Source organism: Jatropha curcas, chromosome 8 (assembly GCF_041381405.1).
Source record: "Jatropha curcas cultivar XTBG-Jc1 chromosome 8, XTBG_Jcur_1.0, whole genome shotgun sequence".
Lineage (NCBI taxonomy): Eukaryota > Viridiplantae > Streptophyta > Magnoliopsida > Malpighiales > Euphorbiaceae > Jatropha > Jatropha curcas.
The window spans coordinates 24,218,739-24,237,792 of NC_143158.1; the positions used below are offsets into that span (position 1 = coordinate 24,218,739).

Below are 19,054 nucleotides of genomic sequence, written 5' to 3' on the forward strand. Positions count from 1 at the left end.
TACTCTCCAACTGCTGACATTGCTAAAAAAGTGGCTTTGACTAATGCTCTTTCCCAAAAATATGTTAAGAAAATTTCATGCAATTGGTTTGTGAGATTGGTTAAGCTGACTTGAACGTGATGTATAAGCTAATATCCCACTTTCTAGAAAGTTTTATCTGTGATTTTGAATTTTCTTTTATTTTTCCAAGAAATCAACCCTCAAAAAACATATAGATAACGAAGAACAAAGGGAAAATCTTTTTTATTAAAAATAGGAAAAAAACTCCCATCAAACACTTACATTGAAAACGTACAATTATTTATTTTGGGCATACAAACTTTATTAAGGAGGCTGATATGGCTATAGCCACAGCCATTTGGTTACAAACACAAAGCTCTAATAGATAAGTAGGAAATTGGTCAAGGATAAACCTCAATAAGAGCTCTAGTACCAAACACATAGTTAATTTTATATGTCGTGAAACCAGCATCAAAGAAGAGCTTTGCACACTCTTCTCCTTTCTCTGCTTGCCAGTGAGACGTGCCATCACTGTCATATCAAACAAAACTCAGTTTCAGCCAAATCATCATCCGAATTTTTGTTTCCCATCACCATGTCAATGATTATGTCCTTGTTATTATTCTCTTGCTTGCCATTTCTTGTTATTGCCTCTTTGCAATTCTTCAGTATCTTCACACAGTATTCGTCAGCCCAGTCATGCAATACCCACTGTTTATCAAATCAATTGTGTTAGCAAATTACAGCGTAACATCCCAATTGATATAAAGTTAATTATACATATTGATCAAAGCTGAGAAAGAAATAATAGACCTTGATCAAAGCTGCATCTGCAGGATGAGCAACTCGAAACATGTCACCTACAACAAAATTCAAATTCTTGGCGCCTTGCGAATCAGCCACAGCAACAACATGTGGAAGATCCAAAGCAGTACACTTTATACTGGGAAAAGCATTAGCAATAGCCTTAGACATATTTCCAGTGCCACCTGCAACGTCCACCAAAGAATTCAACCCTTTAAATGCCTCCTTACACTTAAGAGCCGCCACCTGACCGAGAAAAATGCTATCACTGGCCGTAACTTCATTCACCATTATTAGCCCTAATGTCATGCCCTGCATATTCATATAGTGATTTTCCAAAGGCAGTTACAAATGGTGTTTGATCATCGTTTTTCAGCCATTTGCTCAAACAATTAAATGGGTCCATCATAATTGGGTCAAGCAAAAGAGATATAAAAGGTATTGAACCGAAAGAAGTGTCTTTTAGAAGAAAACGAGAGGATGGGGGTAAGCAAACAGCCTTCTTCTTGAAAAGAAAAGAAACCAGAATGAACGAGAAATCGCATTAGACGGTAAACATGGTGAGTTTTAGCAGAGTTAACCTCTAAGGCAGAAACAAGATCAGAGAGAGGCATGGGCTGGCCATGGTTGTTAATAATATCAGGGATGCCTAGTTCAACTGCGCACTTGAGAGACATGGACTTTATGAATTGCGGAGTATGATTCCACATATGAGTTTGAGCTTTAAGTAGCTCATCTACGTTTTCTTCAATAACCAAATCCATAAGACCACAGAGCACTAACTAAGAAACTATACCAGCAGTTGATACCTACACTTGATTGAATTGTTAACCCTGAGGGTGTCACAAGGTTGAAGTTATAAAGTTGAGGGGTGAATTTATATATTCTCCCATAATTTATACTATGCATAAAAATGGGAATAAGGGGGAAGACAAATAATGGAATTACCTATATCACCTTTAATAAAATTTAAAATGTTCTAAAATACCCTTAATGATGGTCAATTACAAATTACAGTTTATTAATTGATTTGATAATTTATTTTTAAATTTATTTTTAATAAATATATATGATAACGAGACATTTGAAAATTTTTATATTTTATTTTTTGAATTTATTATTTATTTGATTTCATTTGATTATAATTTAAAGTATTTTACTTAGGAGAGAAATTAAAATAGAAAAAATGCATGATTTGATTGGATATATTTTAAAAATAAATTTTTAAATAGAATAAAATTTTAAATAGAAAATTTGAAATTATATTGCATATAAATATTCTGATATTTAATTTTTTTAGTTCTTTCTATGAAAAAAAATAATATGATTTCATGATAAAGTGGTGTACATGATTTATTAATTTTTTTCTTCACTTTCTTTTTCTTATAGGCAATTATCTAAAATAAAAATAGTTACCTAATAATTTTTTATTATGGAAAATAATATATAATATTTTTCTTTTACAATACTCTTAGAAATAATCAAATTATGGAAATAAGAGTGAAAAATTTTATACAATAATAAGATTAATAAATATTTAATTGATATAATAGTTTATGTGAAATTTGATATTTCTTTTAATCTTCTCTTGAATATATTTATGTGAAAAAAACATACACACATATATATAAAAATTAAAGTTTATTAGTTGATTGGATATAATTTATAAAAATTATTTTTTAAATAAATACATATAGATAATTAAGCATACAAAATTTTAAGTTTTGTCTTTTTTAAATTTAGTTTTTAATAAATATATATAATAATAAGATATTCGAAAATTTTTATATTTTATATTTTAGATTAATTAATTATTTTATTTTATTTTGATTATAATTTAAAATATTTTATTTAAGAGGGAGATAAAAATAGAAAAAAGTATTTTTTTATTAATATCCTTTTTCATCTTTACGTTTGTATGATTTGATTGTATATATTTTTTTAAAATAAATTTTCAAATAAAATAAATTTTTAAATATAAATTTTTAAAATTATATTACATATAAATATTCTGATATTTAATTTATTTTAGTTCTTGCTATGAAAAAAATAATATAATTTCATGATAAAGTGATATGAGAATATTTAATTAATTTTTTCTTTCACTTTCTTTTTTTTTAATAGATGATTATCTAATAGATGATTATCTAAGATAAAGAAATAGTTACCTAATATTTTTCTTTTTTATTGTAGAAAAGGAATATGTGATATTTTTCTTTTATAATACTCTTAAACATAATGGGATTATGGCAATAAAGGTAAAATAAATTTTATACAATAATAAAAATAAATATTTAATTGATCTAAAACTTTATGTGAAATTCGATATTTCTTTCAATATTCTCTCAAATATATTTATGTGAAATATATATAAACACGTTGAAATCATTTATCCCATATCAGATAATTAAGAATAGAGAGAGAAAGAGAATGATATATAGTAAGTAGAAAGGAATTGTATAATATATTTTGTCAATTTTAGACTTAGTTGGAGTTATTCAATATGTTTAAAAATATTATTACTAAATTAATTAATTAAATATTATATTAATTAATGGTCTAAGACCTCTAAAAAAAGAGAACTTATGTCCCTTGCAATTTTAAGGATGTTTTCTAAATTTAAGGATATTAAAATACCAAGTAAAACTGATTTAGGTTGATTTTTAGTTTGCATGGATAAACTGAATTTTTTTTATTCAGTTTTTATGTAACATCTCTTCCCGGTCCACCCGTTAACCCGAATGAACCGAGCCGAGATGCTACAAGCTGGTTGAACCTATGTCCTGTCATGCTGATATCATAATGTATATTGACTATTTTCTCATGCTGATGCTGTTTACATTAATAATGTACTTAATATTTACAAGACATAATACTAGTTTCCAAACGAAAATGGGTCCAACTGTGTGCCCTGTACATGCCATGATAAGGATAAACAAAACCAAAATATCAAAATGAGTAGCTACCCTGAAGACTGAGTCTTCCACAGATGAACTGCAGCAGTTGTGATATAACTCTCTATGGTCTAGTCCCAAAACCTACGAGTTAAACAAGTAACTCGCTGAGTAAATAAAACTCAGTGGATATCTCAACTTATAAAGAAACAAGTAAGCACATACATATGTAGAAATAAACATGGAAACACATATGGATAACTAAACATGTAAGCACACATATCATGATACTTTCATTATAACTTGATTATCGTTCTTGCTGTTTATTATGCTGTATGACTTATGTAATGTTTAGTCAATATAACTGTATGGCTCCATAAGGTTATAGTGAAAACCATGTGATAAGAAGAACTGTATGAAACTGGATGAATACTGTATGACTAGGTTACTATGGCCATTATATAATCATATTCACTCAACGGCCTGTCGCTGGAGTACCAAACTGTATGGGGCACAGATTTGCTATCCTATGTCGCGACATAGCCTTATCTATGTGGTTTCTACCTAACTTCAATGGAGCATAATATCGGTATGTCAATAGTATTACACAAAAGCATATTAACATCTTCATAACTTCATAAACCATATTGTTTACTTGGTTTCACATCATTTGCATGCTTGTATGTTGTTTTGATACATGTTCTCATGTTGTCTTTTTGTTTTAAAATGATTGTAGGAATACAATTTGAGCAAAGGAATACAATTGCATAGAAAAAGAGGTCCAAAAGAGCATCAAAACACAAGTCGCGAGTGCGCCATGAAAAGTCGCGAGCCCGAGAAGCACACATGAGGGTCAGTGAGTTTACAGGCAAGATTCCCGAGTGCGCTATGAAATTCGTGAGTGTGAGAGGTTACAGGCACAATTCACGAGCGCGACATGAAATTGGCGCTCGCGATCGAGTCGTGTTTCCAACCTGCATAGTATGTACTTTTTTGTCATATCTCTCAATTTATAACTCTGATTTGGGTGATTCAAAAACCCATGGAAAGCTAACACATAGAGGAACAAATAACTCTTCTATGCCACTTCCTAATTCCATCATTAAGTAGGGTCAAAATCAAGGTGAAGTTATTGGTTACTTTTCCAACAAAACCTGTTTCAGTATAAACTCAATATTTACTTCATTTATTCATTTCATCCCATGCTTTCTCACCATTTCCAGCCCTCTCACTCAACATTAAGCAACATATTTTCTCATTATCAACACACCACACAAGTTCTCATGCAAGGAAAGTGATAAATTAAAAGAGATATTAAACCTTCACTCCACAAAGCTTGAGCTCTTCTTAGCTTCCTTTTTTTGCTACCTTTGAGCTCACTTCTCCTATACATAAGAATTCTTATGAATTATCTACACTATAACTAAATTAGAGGTTGAATAACATAGAGCTTCAAGAAATTCTACTTGCTTGGATAAAATAGAGGTTGACTTTAATGCTTAACTACCATTCAAAATTGATGGAGAAAGGAAGGTGGAAGAGGAAAGTAGATGAAGGAGATGAAGATAAGGATGAAGAAAGGAAAATGAAATGGAAAGCACGGGTAGGCTCTAAAATATCAATGATTTTGTGTGTAAAATTACAAAATGGTACCTCACTTGTCAAAAGGTTACAACTTAATACCCAAGCTTTATATTTTAGTGCAAGCAAGTCCTAATCCTTATACTTTGATCTTTTGTTTTATGCAAACATATCCACTTCTTATCATTAGTATTATCACTCCCATCCTACCCACTTTGGACTCTAATGGCTCGAACCGGATTTTGGTTCAGCCCAACTCAACTCGACTCTATGCAATGACTCGACTCGGTAGGATGTCACATTTTATTTTTAGTAAAAGGCTTAAATTGACCAACCTAAAATTGCATGTAAAATCGATTGAACTAATCAGATTTTGAATTATATTTAATTTGATGCTGTTTTCATTTTGAAAATTCACTCTAATTTTAATTTATTTCTATGTGGTTTCAAATTAAGGTAATCGTGGTTAATCACCTAACTAAAATTAGTTTTAAAAATTATCCCTCATTTTATTAAGTAAAACCAATTGATTATAGATCCTCAAGCAAAATTTCATATTTGGCCAAACAAGTAAAAAATTAAAATTTTTGTAACTATTCATAAGTTTTATGAAATATTAACGATTTTATTTGAATCTTATTTGGTCTAAATGAATTCAATATAATTTATATATAAATTCATATCTTTTTATATATTTAATATAAGAAAAAGTTCACTGAAGTTCAGATTTTTTATTTATTACATTGATTATATTTTAATTAATTTTTTTTAAATTGATAAATTTTATAAGTAATTTTTAAAATTAAATGGCATACAAATTATTAAAATCAACTATTTTAAATATAAATTACCTCAACTTAGGTAGTTTAACTTGATTAAAATATCTAACTTATTTTCAACTATTTATACATCCACAGTAAAAAGTTGAAGTTCTAACATTAAGAAGATATACACAATATAAGAGAGAAATTATAATAAATAGTTAACATTGTATATAAAAATAAATAAGCAACAGAAACGTGCAATGAACATCATAAAACAAACTAGAATATATTTTTAAATATTTGATCATGATTTATCATAACATTCTATTTAGGAGAGAATTAAAAAAAGAAAAAAGTAAATTCTTTTATAATAGTTTTTTCTTTATGTTTGTATAATTTGATTGGATATAGTTTTTAAAAAATAAATTTTTAAATAGAATCTATATAATTAAGCCTTTTAAAATCTTAAATTTTACTTTTAAAATTTATTTTTAAATAATTAAACATATGTGTATGTGGAATGACGAACAGTTAAAAATTATAATTTTAAAAATATATAAAATATTTTATTATTATATTATGTATCTATCTATTAAAATGTATTTATTAGGTGATATTGTAGAATTATATATACAGTTATAATGAATTTTTAATAAATGGAGATATGATAAAAATCTAAATAATATAATATAAAAATTATAATCAATATTTAATTAAAAAAATAAAAATGAGTATAAATAATAAGTAAAAGTGAGCAATGACATAAAGAATTGAATGAATACGAATAACGAGTTGAAATAACTCGAATTTTTATTTTCAAAAATTTTCCAATTAAATTTAATAAACTGACAGCCTGGAAATGCAGTTAATTATTTAAATGCAAATTCAATAATTCGTACAATGATAAACCGGATCGAAAACCAACTGAAAAATCAAAATCAAACAAAAATCGAGATTTGGGCTGAATCGAACCGAAACAGCCCAAACCATCTAGAAACATCTCCTTTTTTTTTATTCTTCTTCAACGCTGATCTCACCTCACTCAGCCTAGTCTAGCGCACCACCCACGCAGCACCACCCGATAACCCACGCTGCCACCAGACGCCACCGTCGCCACCTCCTTCTTCTTCTCCTCCTCCTCCTTTCTTCTTCTTCCTTCTTTCTTTCTTTCTTTTCTTTTTTTTCTTTTTCTTTCTTTTTCTTCCCTGCGCCTGCGACTCCACTGCTGGCAGAAGCGGATCGGGCCTCCACCAACTCGAGCGGAGACGTCGCGCGCCAGCACCACCCCTCCGCCGCTCCTCGTCGCGTCACGCCAGCAGCGACGCTCCACCCTCTGCTAGATCACGCAGCGCACAGCAGCCCCTAACGCAGCACGATCTCCAACTCGTCAAGCCGCCACCAGCCTTCTGCAGCAATGCCACAGCCCGCCGCTGCCACTGCCGCCACTCCAGCGTGCCTCCGACCACCAACAGCCACTGCTCTTCGATCCGGCACGCGTGGAAATCCCTGATCTAGCGAAATTCGACAAAAAAATTATATTTGGGGTATAAATTAATTTAAATACATTTTAGTTAATTAATTTACTTTTATTAATGATAGTTAATTAAATTTAGTCATTTTAGTTAGTTTAATTTTAATAATTTTAGTTGATTAATCTGATTTTAGTAATTTTAGTGAATTAAATTATTTTAGTAATCTTGATTAATTAATTTAATTTAGCAATTTTGATTAGTTAAATTAATTTAATGTGGTTAGATCTACTGATTAGTTTAATTACTTGATTAATTAAATTAATGTAATTTAGTGTTGATCCATTGATTAATAAAAAATTACTTGATCGATTAAAATTAAATTCGAGTAATAAATAAATTAGGAAATTATGATTTAAGGAATTATAGAAAAATGAACAAAATATTGTTGATGTGGATAAATGTGGAGGACGGGACTAATTGACTGAATTGATTGCCCGATGGATGGGCTGTGAGAACTTGATAAAATGATTAACTGAGTTAATTGGTGGATAGTTGAATTTTTAGGGGAGATGCTGCCGCGATTTCGGTAGAAAAATAAAATAAATTTCGGTATAAAATAAATAAATTTCGGTAGAAAATAAAATTAATTATAAGCAATTAAATTACTTATAGAGATTAAGTTGTTTATAGAACTTAAACATATAGAGTAAGATTATTAGAGTGATAAATAAATACGGAAACCCAATATATATCTATAAATATATATAGTTTAAATTAATAAGTGAATTAAATGACCGATAACCGAAATAAATAAACGAATGTGAAATATAAGTTTTTAAATCGAAATTCTTATTTAGAATTTTCTTGTTTATTTTAGAGGTTTATAAATTCCGAAATGCAAGGACAAAGGCTGGAAGCATGTGGCTAGAAAGGCAGTCCCCTTAGAGGACAATAAAGAACTGTGAGTAGTGTTAGATAATTTGCCTCATCCGCTTGCATTCATGCATTCACGGCTAAATGTTATCATGCATTATTGCCATATTGTGATGCACTATTTGTTGATATTAAATATTGCTTGATTATCTGTGAATGTGATATTGTTGTGCCTTGTTTGTGTGGAATTGGGATGAAGTGGGTCACCATGGGTTTGTGAGACTGTTATTGTTATATGGATCCTGATACTGATTACTGTTAGCCGGGTAAATGGGAGATCGGCGCCCCCGTGTGCACCTACTGTTACCGTTACTGTTAACCACAGGTTGGCTTCTTTATTTGGGCGCACCGGATAATCTAGGTTTGATCGCAGCCCGCAGGGTGGCCTCCTGTTGTGAGCGCCTGATGATCTAGATTTGATGGAGACGACCGGGTTGCCTCCTGTTGGTATAAAAAAAAAAAAAGAGAGAGAGAGAGGATGGAAAAACAATGAGAGGGCTGGTCAAGTGAGGATTAGACCGGTCGGCCAGAATGGGGGATCGGCTCCCTGGTGCACACGTGAGAGGATGGGCCATGTGGGAGGACGGCTCATCGGGGGTTTCGGTGACTCCACTGACTAATTTCCACGTGATGTGATTATATGAAGGTGATAATAATTGTGATTGCTGTTGTATTGCCATTTGTGTGACAAACTGCATGATCATAAAATTAATCAGTGACTAGATAAAAATATTTTTAGCATCTGTGTGATTGTGTGGGGTGAGAGAGTTATCTAACCCTACTCATTGAGTTTGGCGCTCACCCCTGCCTACTTATTTTTTTTCCAGGTAATAGAAGAAAGAAAAATCCTATGGAGTTGAGACAATAATTATATAAGATTGTTAATGATAGAAATGACGATGTAAATGTAAAGGTAGAGTTCCGCAATTGTATTCCAGTTGGGTTGTAAATGAATAATAAAAGTTCATATTAAATATATGAACTGTATTAGTGATACATAACTGAAATAAATTATTAGGCTTGCATCCACAGTTATGAATAGGAAATGACGTTTGCATAATATAGGCTTACTACGGGCTTCGGGGGCCTTAAGCCCACCCAGGTCCTAGTGCCGCTCCGGCCCACGGAAACGGGTCGTGACAAAGTTGGTATCAGAGCATTAAGTTGGGCCTTAGGAATCAATTGTGGAACATAGGAAATTGAATATAAAACTCCTACGTTGGGATCGGCCGTAACCAACTAAGGAGAGACACTAAATAGAAAACGGTCTTGGTGCAGGTGGACGCACTGTGCACTAAGGCGGTTACAAAATCATAAATAAAATAAATAATGATAATAAATACATAAATAAATGGGGAAAAATAATTATATTAACAGTTAATCAAAGCTTTGAAACGCAGGAGAAATTAGAAGGAAGTGCAGTGGCCTGATCAACCAGTGTACTCTTTCTAATGGAAACTGTGTCCTTAGCTTAAAAATTTAAATTTTCTCTTATGGAATAAATAATTCAATAATGTAATTATGTAAGAAAATAAGTGATATATGATTAATAGGTTGAAGTTAAATGATAAAAGTATGCTAGTGTATTTATGTTGAGAATGAGTTGTTAGTGTTAATTAATAGAGAACTAGATGATTCGGATTCAAGGACATTAGGATGTATGTAATTAGAGTATTGATTTGAACATATCTATTTGATGAAGTTTATGTGATATTGGTTGGTGGAATTTATTATGGCTATTGAGGTAAGCATTTTTCTGGATGGAATATATACATTGGTGTCATTGCAAAAATAATATTTATAAGGTGTAAATACTAAATGAATTGGTGTGATTTGCAATAGTAATTGATGATGAGTAATTTTTGTTGTACAAAAAAATGTTGGTGGAATTATTTTATGAAGTGATTTTTAATTATAAGAAGTGATTTTAATTGTGAGAAGTAATTTCTGCTTGATGGAATGAAGTGTTATTGTGGTGTTCATCAGCTATTTCTTTTTAAGTGTATGAATACAAGGAATAATATAAATTATTGTGGTTATAAGAAAAGTACATTGTGATTCTTAGTAAGAGATAAATTGCTTTATATAAATGATGATGGAGATTGTGTGGATTGTGGCACCTTATGGTTTAATAAGACGTGATTATGAGTTAAATGCAACGAGATTTAGCCTTTTTATGTATAAATAAGGACTATTGTTTAATGAGAGATTCTATGAACTAAGCAAAAGTAAATGACTTATATTAAGAAATTAAGATAATTATGTTATATAAATAGTGAACCATGATAGTTAAGTGAATTGATGAACGATATGGGACATTAAGGGATAATTGTCCTATTATTGACTTGATGTTATACCAATGAATTAGATAAGTAAGAATGGAGCTAGTTCTGTTCTTGTATGGATATTAAGAAAAGAATTCATTACGGAAATATGAGGAGTATAGATTAGTATGATTTAAATGAGGGTAATTAGTATTTAGAGTTTTGATAAATTAGGAATCACTATTATTAAGAGTGATTAGAATAGAGTAATGATGTATCAGGGGATTTAAGATAAAAATTTGTATACTGTGAGATTTCATGATTATGGAAAAAAAAAAAATTGTGGTTCATGTTGATTTCACTAAGCTTGTATGGAAATAAATTCTAAGCAAAAATAATTTAGAGTCTATGAGTCATCATTACTAAGATAAAAAGATTTGCCGATAGTAATGACAATATTTGCGAGTTGTAGAAGCTTTATGAGGCTATATGAGGTATCTACAAAAGAAAAAGGACCTAATCCTAAGGACATTCAGGGATATAAAGGGGTGTGTGGTAGATAAATGATAAGTTGGGTAATTAAATTGAATCGTCAACAGAATTATAAAGGTAGTGTATACAATTAAGGGATAATTAGTATGACCCAGGAACTAATACAGTGAGAGTTTAATATGTAGTAAGTGTATTAGATAGGGTAGAACTAAGATCCTAATATATGTAGGATATTTAATAAGGCAGACTAAGTTTAAGGACCTCGTATAATAAAATAAGAGTAAAAGATAATAAAGGAAATTAATGATTTTGGAATTGAAACGCTATTAGGCAGTAATTATATATATAAAAAAAAAAATGTGGCTATTGAAGTAAGTAATCTATTCCTTTGTGTGCTTAAGATAAGATATATGTGAAGGTACATTATATTTTTTATTGTAATTGAATTTAGTAGTATATGTAGTATGAAATTTAGTTAGGCTTCTTAATAATTTAGGTGGATAATAGCCATTATAATTGAATGTTGAATTAATACTTAAGAGTAAGAATATTTGGTAGGAATAGGAGATACTGAGCAAGTACAATATGGGTCCTAACAAAAAAAAAAAAAAAAAAAAAAAAAAAAATCTATGTATATATATAATAATACATGTATAAATAAATAACATAATAATAAATCGATAAATAGATATAAAGATATATATAGAATAAAAGAAAATAATAAAAAGTATATGTGACATAAAATAAGAATAATGATAATAATAGTAATAGTAACAGTAATAATGGTAATAGTAATAATAATAATAATACTAACAAAATCTATAAGGTATAATAATAATTTACGAGTTATATCGACCGAATTTATATATGGAGCCTATCGATATACTATGTGTAAGTGCCAAGTGTTGTGCGTAGGAATAATTGAGAATAAGAGTTGATAAAGAATCATATGACTATGATTGTGAATAAATATAATTTCTTGATGTAAAGTAGTTAAAATAAGAAATTCCTATTACTTAGTGTAATTTTGTAAGTTACTTATTTTATTGGATGGAGAAGGAAAGTTATAATTATGATCTTAGTAGAACCTAAAGGTATTTGGAGCATTTTCATTTATTAATAAGCCAGTGAGGTCTTAATTTATGATTCATTTGGAATATTGTAGATTTGTGTAAGAACAAACCAGTGAATTTGGGATAATTTCTGCGAATTTAGTAAGGAAAATACACACAAGTATTCGAGGATTGAAAACATAAACTATAAGATTATTGGATGGGTAACGAGATGGTTAAGATTACATCTTAATTATGTTGGAATGCCAACTCATGTGTGTCAGTTAGATAAATTATTATTTTAAATTACCTATGGAGTGATCGAGGTACCAATTAAGGTGAGAATGATTGAAATATAATTTGGAGTCAATGTAAAAACCTATTCCAAATTTCTTAGTAATTGGTAGCAATTATGATTGAATGAATATAATTGTGTTATAGATGGCAATTTACGATATATCTTGTGGTTTAAGGGAATACTTCATTAGTTAAATCCATTCGAGGACTGGTACATTGTAACTCTGATGTGGAAGGATTCAATGAGGTATTAACCTTGTTTGAGTACAGAATATAGAGGGAACATAATTAAGGTTGAGGATATCGTATTAGGTATAAATTTTACAAATTTTGGAAGTGATAGACATTATGATAGACTTGGAGAAAAGGAATAACCCAATAATATTATTATCTGAATATTCATAGGCATTCATGGGATTAAGAATAAACTTAAAATAAAGGAAATACTTAATCAGGAGTTGGATAATAGAATGGTGTTTGCAAATTTTAGAAAAAAAAAAATTAAGAATTATCCGGCATGGCAACAGCTTACCTGGCTAGTTGCATAAGTTCTTGTCATAATTAGTTAAGAAATGGTATGGTATGACAAATTGGAAAGAGGAATACAGAAGTCAATAACTAAAATAGGGACTTGATTGTGAATTTAAATTCTCTCTATATAGTTGAGGTACTACTTGTTTTTATGGGATTCTGATTGGTAGGATTTGAAGAGAGGTTGTATATCTATCTTTCGTTGGAAAATGGTGAAGTTGATAAATGAGTGATGAGCTTGGGATAGAGGTTAGGATCTCCTATCTGTTGATAGCAACTAGCTAGAGAAATGTCATGATTTTGTTTGAAATAAGCTTGTAGTAATACCATGAATTTGTTCTCTTTAATTGGAAAGGATCAAATGGTACTTAATGGTAGAACTTAATGATAATCGAAAACCTCCTTGAATTGGTAGCGACCATCTTATCTAATTATAAACTTCTTCCATGATTTTTGGAGCAATGATATTAATAGTTGGAATTGATGGAAAATGGATGAATCAGCATGTAGGTTTTGAGTTTTGAAATAAGTATTCTAAATTGGGATAGTAGTAAATTTGAATTTGTGGATTCGTGTATCATATGATTTAATACTTGGGCGTCTTATTAAGTGATTGTCATTGCCTATAATAGCTAATGAGAGATAAATGAGGCGAGTTACATAATATATAGCTAATGAGATTAATAACCCTTACTTGAGCAGAGGTTATGAATAACTTAAATTCTTAAGTGTAAAGATGAATACTAGTGTTGAATTTGTGCCTTGGGTTATGAATATTTTACTTGATTTGATGACTTGTAGATGTAGCACAACTCGAGTTTAAATTAACTATGGTGATAAGATAGATAACTTTGGAAATGGATACATCTTATAATCATCCTACCTTCCCTATATCTTAGATTTTCTTCACAGGTTCGTTCATTGGATTGTTTTAATTAATAAATTTAATGAAAAAAAAAAAATTATTAGTTTCGCCACTCTGACTAACGAACTCAAAAATATTTACCTCATCGTCTTGCTTCACCCGTCTAGTTATTTTCAAAATTCGAGGACGAATTTTTATAAGGGGGAAGACTGAAATAACTCGAATTTTTATTTTCAAAAATTTTCCAATTAAATTTAATAAACTGACAGCCTGGAAATGCAGTTAATTATTTAAATGCAAATTCAATAATTCGTACAATGATAAACCGGATCGAAAACCAACTGAAAAATCAAAATCAAACAAAAATCGAGATTTGGGCTGAATCGAACCGAAACAGCCCAAACCATCTAGAAACATCTCCTTTTTTTTTATTCTTCTTCAACGCTGATCTCACCTCACTCAGCCTAGTCTAGCGCACCACCCACGCAGCACCACCCGATAACCCACGCTGCCACCAGACGCCACCGTCGCCACCTCCTTCTTCTTCTCCTCCTCCTCCTTTCTTCTTCTTCCTTCTTTCTTTCTTTCTTTTCTTTTTTTTCTTTTTCTTTCTTTTTCTTCCCTGCGCCTGCGACTCCACTGCTGGCAGAAGCGGATCGGGCCTCCACCAACTCGAGCGGAGACGTCGCGCGCCAGCACCACCCCTCCGCCGCTCCTCGTCGCGTCACGCCAGCAGCGACGCTCCACCCTCTGCTAGATCACGCAGCGCACAGCAGCCCCTAACGCAGCACGATCTCCAACTCGTCAAGCCGCCACCAGCCTTCTGCAGCAATGCCACAGCCCGCCGCTGCCACTGCCGCCACTCCAGCGTGCCTCCGACCACCAACAGCCACTGCTCTTCGATCCGGCACGCGTGGAAATCCCTGATCTAGCGAAATTCGACAAAAAAATTATATTTGGGGTATAAATTAATTTAAATACATTTTAGTTAATTAATTTACTTTTATTAATGATAGTTAATTAAATTTAGTCATTTTAGTTAGTTTAATTTTAATAATTTTAGTTGATTAATCTGATTTTAGTAATTTTAGTGAATTAAATTATTTTAGTAATCTTGATTAATTAATTTAATTTAGCAATTTTGATTAGTTAAATTAATTTAATGTGGTTAGATCTACTGATTAGTTTAATTACTTGATTAATTAAATTAATGTAATTTAGTGTTGATCCATTGATTAATAAAAAATTACTTGATCGATTAAAATTAAATTCGAGTAATAAATAAATTAGGAAATTATGATTTAAGGAATTATAGAAAAATGAACAAAATATTGTTGATGTGGATAAATGTGGAGGACGGGACTAATTGACTGAATTGATTGCCCGATGGATGGGCTGTGAGAACTTGATAAAATGATTAACTGAGTTAATTGGTGGATAGTTGAATTTTTAGGGGAGATGCTGCCGCGATTTCGGTAGAAAAATAAAATAAATTTCGGTATAAAATAAAATAAATTTCGGTAGAAAATAAAATTAATTATAAGCAATTAAATTACTTATAGAGATTAAGTTGTTTATAGAACTTAAACATATAGAGTAAGATTATTAGAGTGATAAATAAATACGGAAACCCAATATATATCTATAAATATATATAGTTTAAATTAATAAGTGAATTAAATGACCGATAACCGAAATAAATAAATGAATGTGAAATATAAGTTTTTAAATCGAAATTCTTATTTAGAATTTTCTTGTTTATTTTAGAGGTTTATAAATTCCGAAATGCAAGGACAAAGGCTGGAAGCATGTGGCTAGAAAGGCAGTCCCCTTAGAGGACAATAAAGAACTGTGAGTAGTGTTAGATAATTTGCCTCATCCGCTTGCATTCATGCATTCACGGCTAAATGTTATCATGCATTATTGCCATATTGTGATGCACTATTTGTTGATATTAAATATTGCTTGATTATCTGTGAATGTGATATTGTTGTGCCTTGTTTGTGTGGAATTGGGATGAAGTGGGTCACCATGGGTTTGTGAGACTGTTATTGTTATATGGATCCTGATACTGATTACTGTTAGCCGGGTAAATGGGAGATCGGCGCCCCCGTGTGCACCTACTGTTACCGTTACTGTTAACCACAGGTTGGCTTCTTTATTTGGGCGCACCGGATAATCTAGGTTTGATCGCAGCCCGCAGGGTGGCCTCCTGTTGTGAGCGCCTGATGATCTAGATTTGATGGAGACGACCGGGTTGCCTCCTGTTGGTATAAAAAAAAAAAAAAGAGAGAGAGAGAGGATGGAAAAACAATGAGAGGGCTGGTCAAGTGAGGATTAGACCGGTCGGCCAGAATGGGGGATCGGCTCCCTGGTGCACACGTGAGAGGATGGGCCATGTGGGAGGACGGCTCATCGGGGGTTTCGGTGACTCCACTGACTAATTTCCACGTGATGTGATTATATGAAGGTGATAATAATTGTGATTGCTGTTGTATTGCCATTTGTGTGACAAACTGCATGATCATAAAATTAATCAGTGACTAGATAAAAATATTTTTAGCATCTGTGTGATTGTGTGGGGTGAGAGAGTTATCTAACCCTACTCATTGAGTTTGGCGCTCACCCCTGCCTACTTATTTTTTTTCCAGGTAATAGAAGAAAGAAAAATCCTATGGAGTTGAGACAATAATTATATAAGATTGTTAATGATAGAAATGACGATGTAAATGTAAAGGTAGAGTTCCGCAATTGTATTCCAGTTGGGTTGTAAATGAATAATAAAAGTTCATATTAAATATATGAACTGTATTAGTGATACATAACTGAAATAAATTATTAGGCTTGCATCCACAGTTATGAATAGGAAATGACGTTTGCATAATATAGGCTTACTACGGGCTTCGGGGGCCTTAAGCCCACCCAGGTCCTAGTGCCGCTCCGGCCCACGGAAACGGGTCGTGACACGAGTATAGTCAACGTACAAAGCACGCCATAAAAATACTAGTATATATAAAAGTATATATAGGGGAAACATTAGTTTCTTAAAACGCCCCTTGTTAAGTTTATAGATTGACAAATATATCTTTAAAGATTTAATTCTATCGGTTAAAAATAAAGGGTAATTTAATTTTGATTGATTATTAATTTTTTTATTTAAATATAAATTCTTTAGTTAATATATACCGCGCTACTAAATTTATGAATTGATTATATTGGTTGAAAAAATAAAGATAATTTAATTTTGAATCGTTGTTAGTTTTTCTATTTAAATATAAGTTCTTTAGTTAGTATATTTAAATATAAAACTTATATGTAGTTATGTATTGCAAAATGCCACTAAAGTTAATATATACGACCCTACTAAATTTATAGATAGATTCTATTGGTTGAAAAAATAAAACTAATTTAATTTTGATTGATTATTAGTTTTCATATTTAACGTAGACTTGGACTTATTATGAAATTCGACAAGAACCGAATTATAAATGAAATACCGAATGATAGATTGGTTTAATAATTATACGAATAATAACAATTAGCCAAGAAATGATATGATAAAAGAGAAAGCAATTAAAATAATTGTTCCAGTTATATTGACTCCAATTTATATTGCAATTAAAGTAAAATTAGTGTTTTTAGCATGGTTTTGAAAATTGGACCACACTAGCCGATTCGATCGGTTTAATTGAGAACCGGACTGTAGTCCGATCCGGGTTGAATAGTGGAAATGGAATGTTAAAAGATCGGTAAGAACTGTGAAACTGCACAAAAACTGGTGAACCGGACCGGTAATTTATTACGATTCAATTAAAATAAATTAAAAAAAAAAAAAAAAAAAAAAAAAAGGAAAATATTAGGAGCTGAGAAAGCAAAACGCCTTGCTTAATCGGAAAAAGCACATGTAGATCGGAAGCCTCTGACAAAGTTTTAAGAGATCCTAACCAAAAAGGCTTGTTTACTAACCAAGTGGACTTGAAGAGGTTTAAGGTGGGTATGAATTTTAATACTATGAAAGAGTTGAAGAAGTGAAGAGTTTTCAAATTTTTTACTGAAAATGAAATGGAAGACAGAAGGTTGAAGATGAACTAGTTGGCCACAAATATAATAAAGTAAGATAGAGAGAGAAAATAGGTTTGAGGAGACTTTCTAATTTCAAATCTTGTGTCCTGTATCACAAGGGCAGGCTTGCTAAAAACAAAGGAAATACAGAATTGAAGCCAAAGAAGCCAAGAAGGCCATTTTTGGCGAGGTGCGGAACTCTTAGCGCAAGACATGTTGTAATAAAATAATATAATATTCATTTATATGAACATAAAATTGCCGCAAATTGTATTTTTTTTAAATATATATTTATACTGTATATAACGGTGGGAATGGGGAAAATTAATGAAATTACCTATATATCACCCTTAATGAAATTTAAAATGTTCTCAAATACTTTTAATGATGGCCAATTAAAAAATACAGTTTATTAGTTGATTGAATATAATTTATTTTTAATAAATATATATATGATAATGAGAAATTAAAAATTTTATATTTTATTTTTTTAATTTATTATTTATTTAATTTTATTTTAATTACAATTTAAAGTATTTTATTTAGGAGGGAGATAAAAATAGAAAAAAGCTTTTATTAGTACTCTTTTTTTCTTTATGTTTGTATGTTTTGATTGGATATATTTTTTAAAAATAAATTTCAAATAGAATAAAATTTTAAATATAAATTTTTTAAATATATTGCATATAAATATTCTAATATTTAATTTTTTTTAGTTCTTTCTATGGAAAAAATAATATAATTTCATAATAAAACGGTGTACAGGAAAATTTTTTATTGATTTTTTCTTCACTTTCTTTCACTTTCTTTTTCTTATATATGATTATCTAAAGTAAAATAGTTACGTAATAGTTCTTTTTATTATAAAAAATAATATTGGATATTTTTATTTTATAATACTCTTAGAAATAATAAGATTATGGTAATAAAGGTGAAAAAAATTTATACAATAATAAGATTAATAAATATTTAATTGATCTAATAGTTTATGTGAAATATATATATATATATATATATATATATATATATATATATATTTTTTT

At 30.5% G+C, this 19,054-nt stretch overlaps 1 long non-coding RNA gene and 1 pseudogene across 3 annotated transcripts; one reads left to right on the plus strand and one right to left on the minus strand.

Moving 5' to 3' along the window:
* Positions 1-336: 336 nt before the first annotated feature.
* On the minus strand, positions 337-1,594 carry LOC149494386 (trans-resveratrol di-O-methyltransferase-like; annotated as a pseudogene). The gene is made up of 2 exons (XR_016322167.1): positions 814-1,594; positions 337-711 (listed from the first exon to the last, which is right to left on the minus strand). The product of XR_016322167.1 is annotated as a trans-resveratrol di-O-methyltransferase-like (transcript).
* Positions 1,595-6,862: 5,268 nt separating this feature from the next.
* On the plus strand, positions 6,863-16,802 carry LOC149494387 (uncharacterized). Of its 2 annotated transcripts, XR_016322074.1 has the most exons (6): positions 6,864-7,587; positions 8,393-8,476; positions 9,276-10,192; positions 10,520-14,910; positions 15,717-15,800; positions 16,601-16,802. It is a non-coding gene; the product is annotated as an uncharacterized LOC149494387 (long non-coding RNA). The 2 variants fall into 2 exon arrangements; XR_016322073.1 differs by having other exon boundaries at positions 6,863-7,587; positions 9,276-14,910.
* The last annotated feature ends 2,252 nt before the right edge of the window (positions 16,803-19,054 follow it).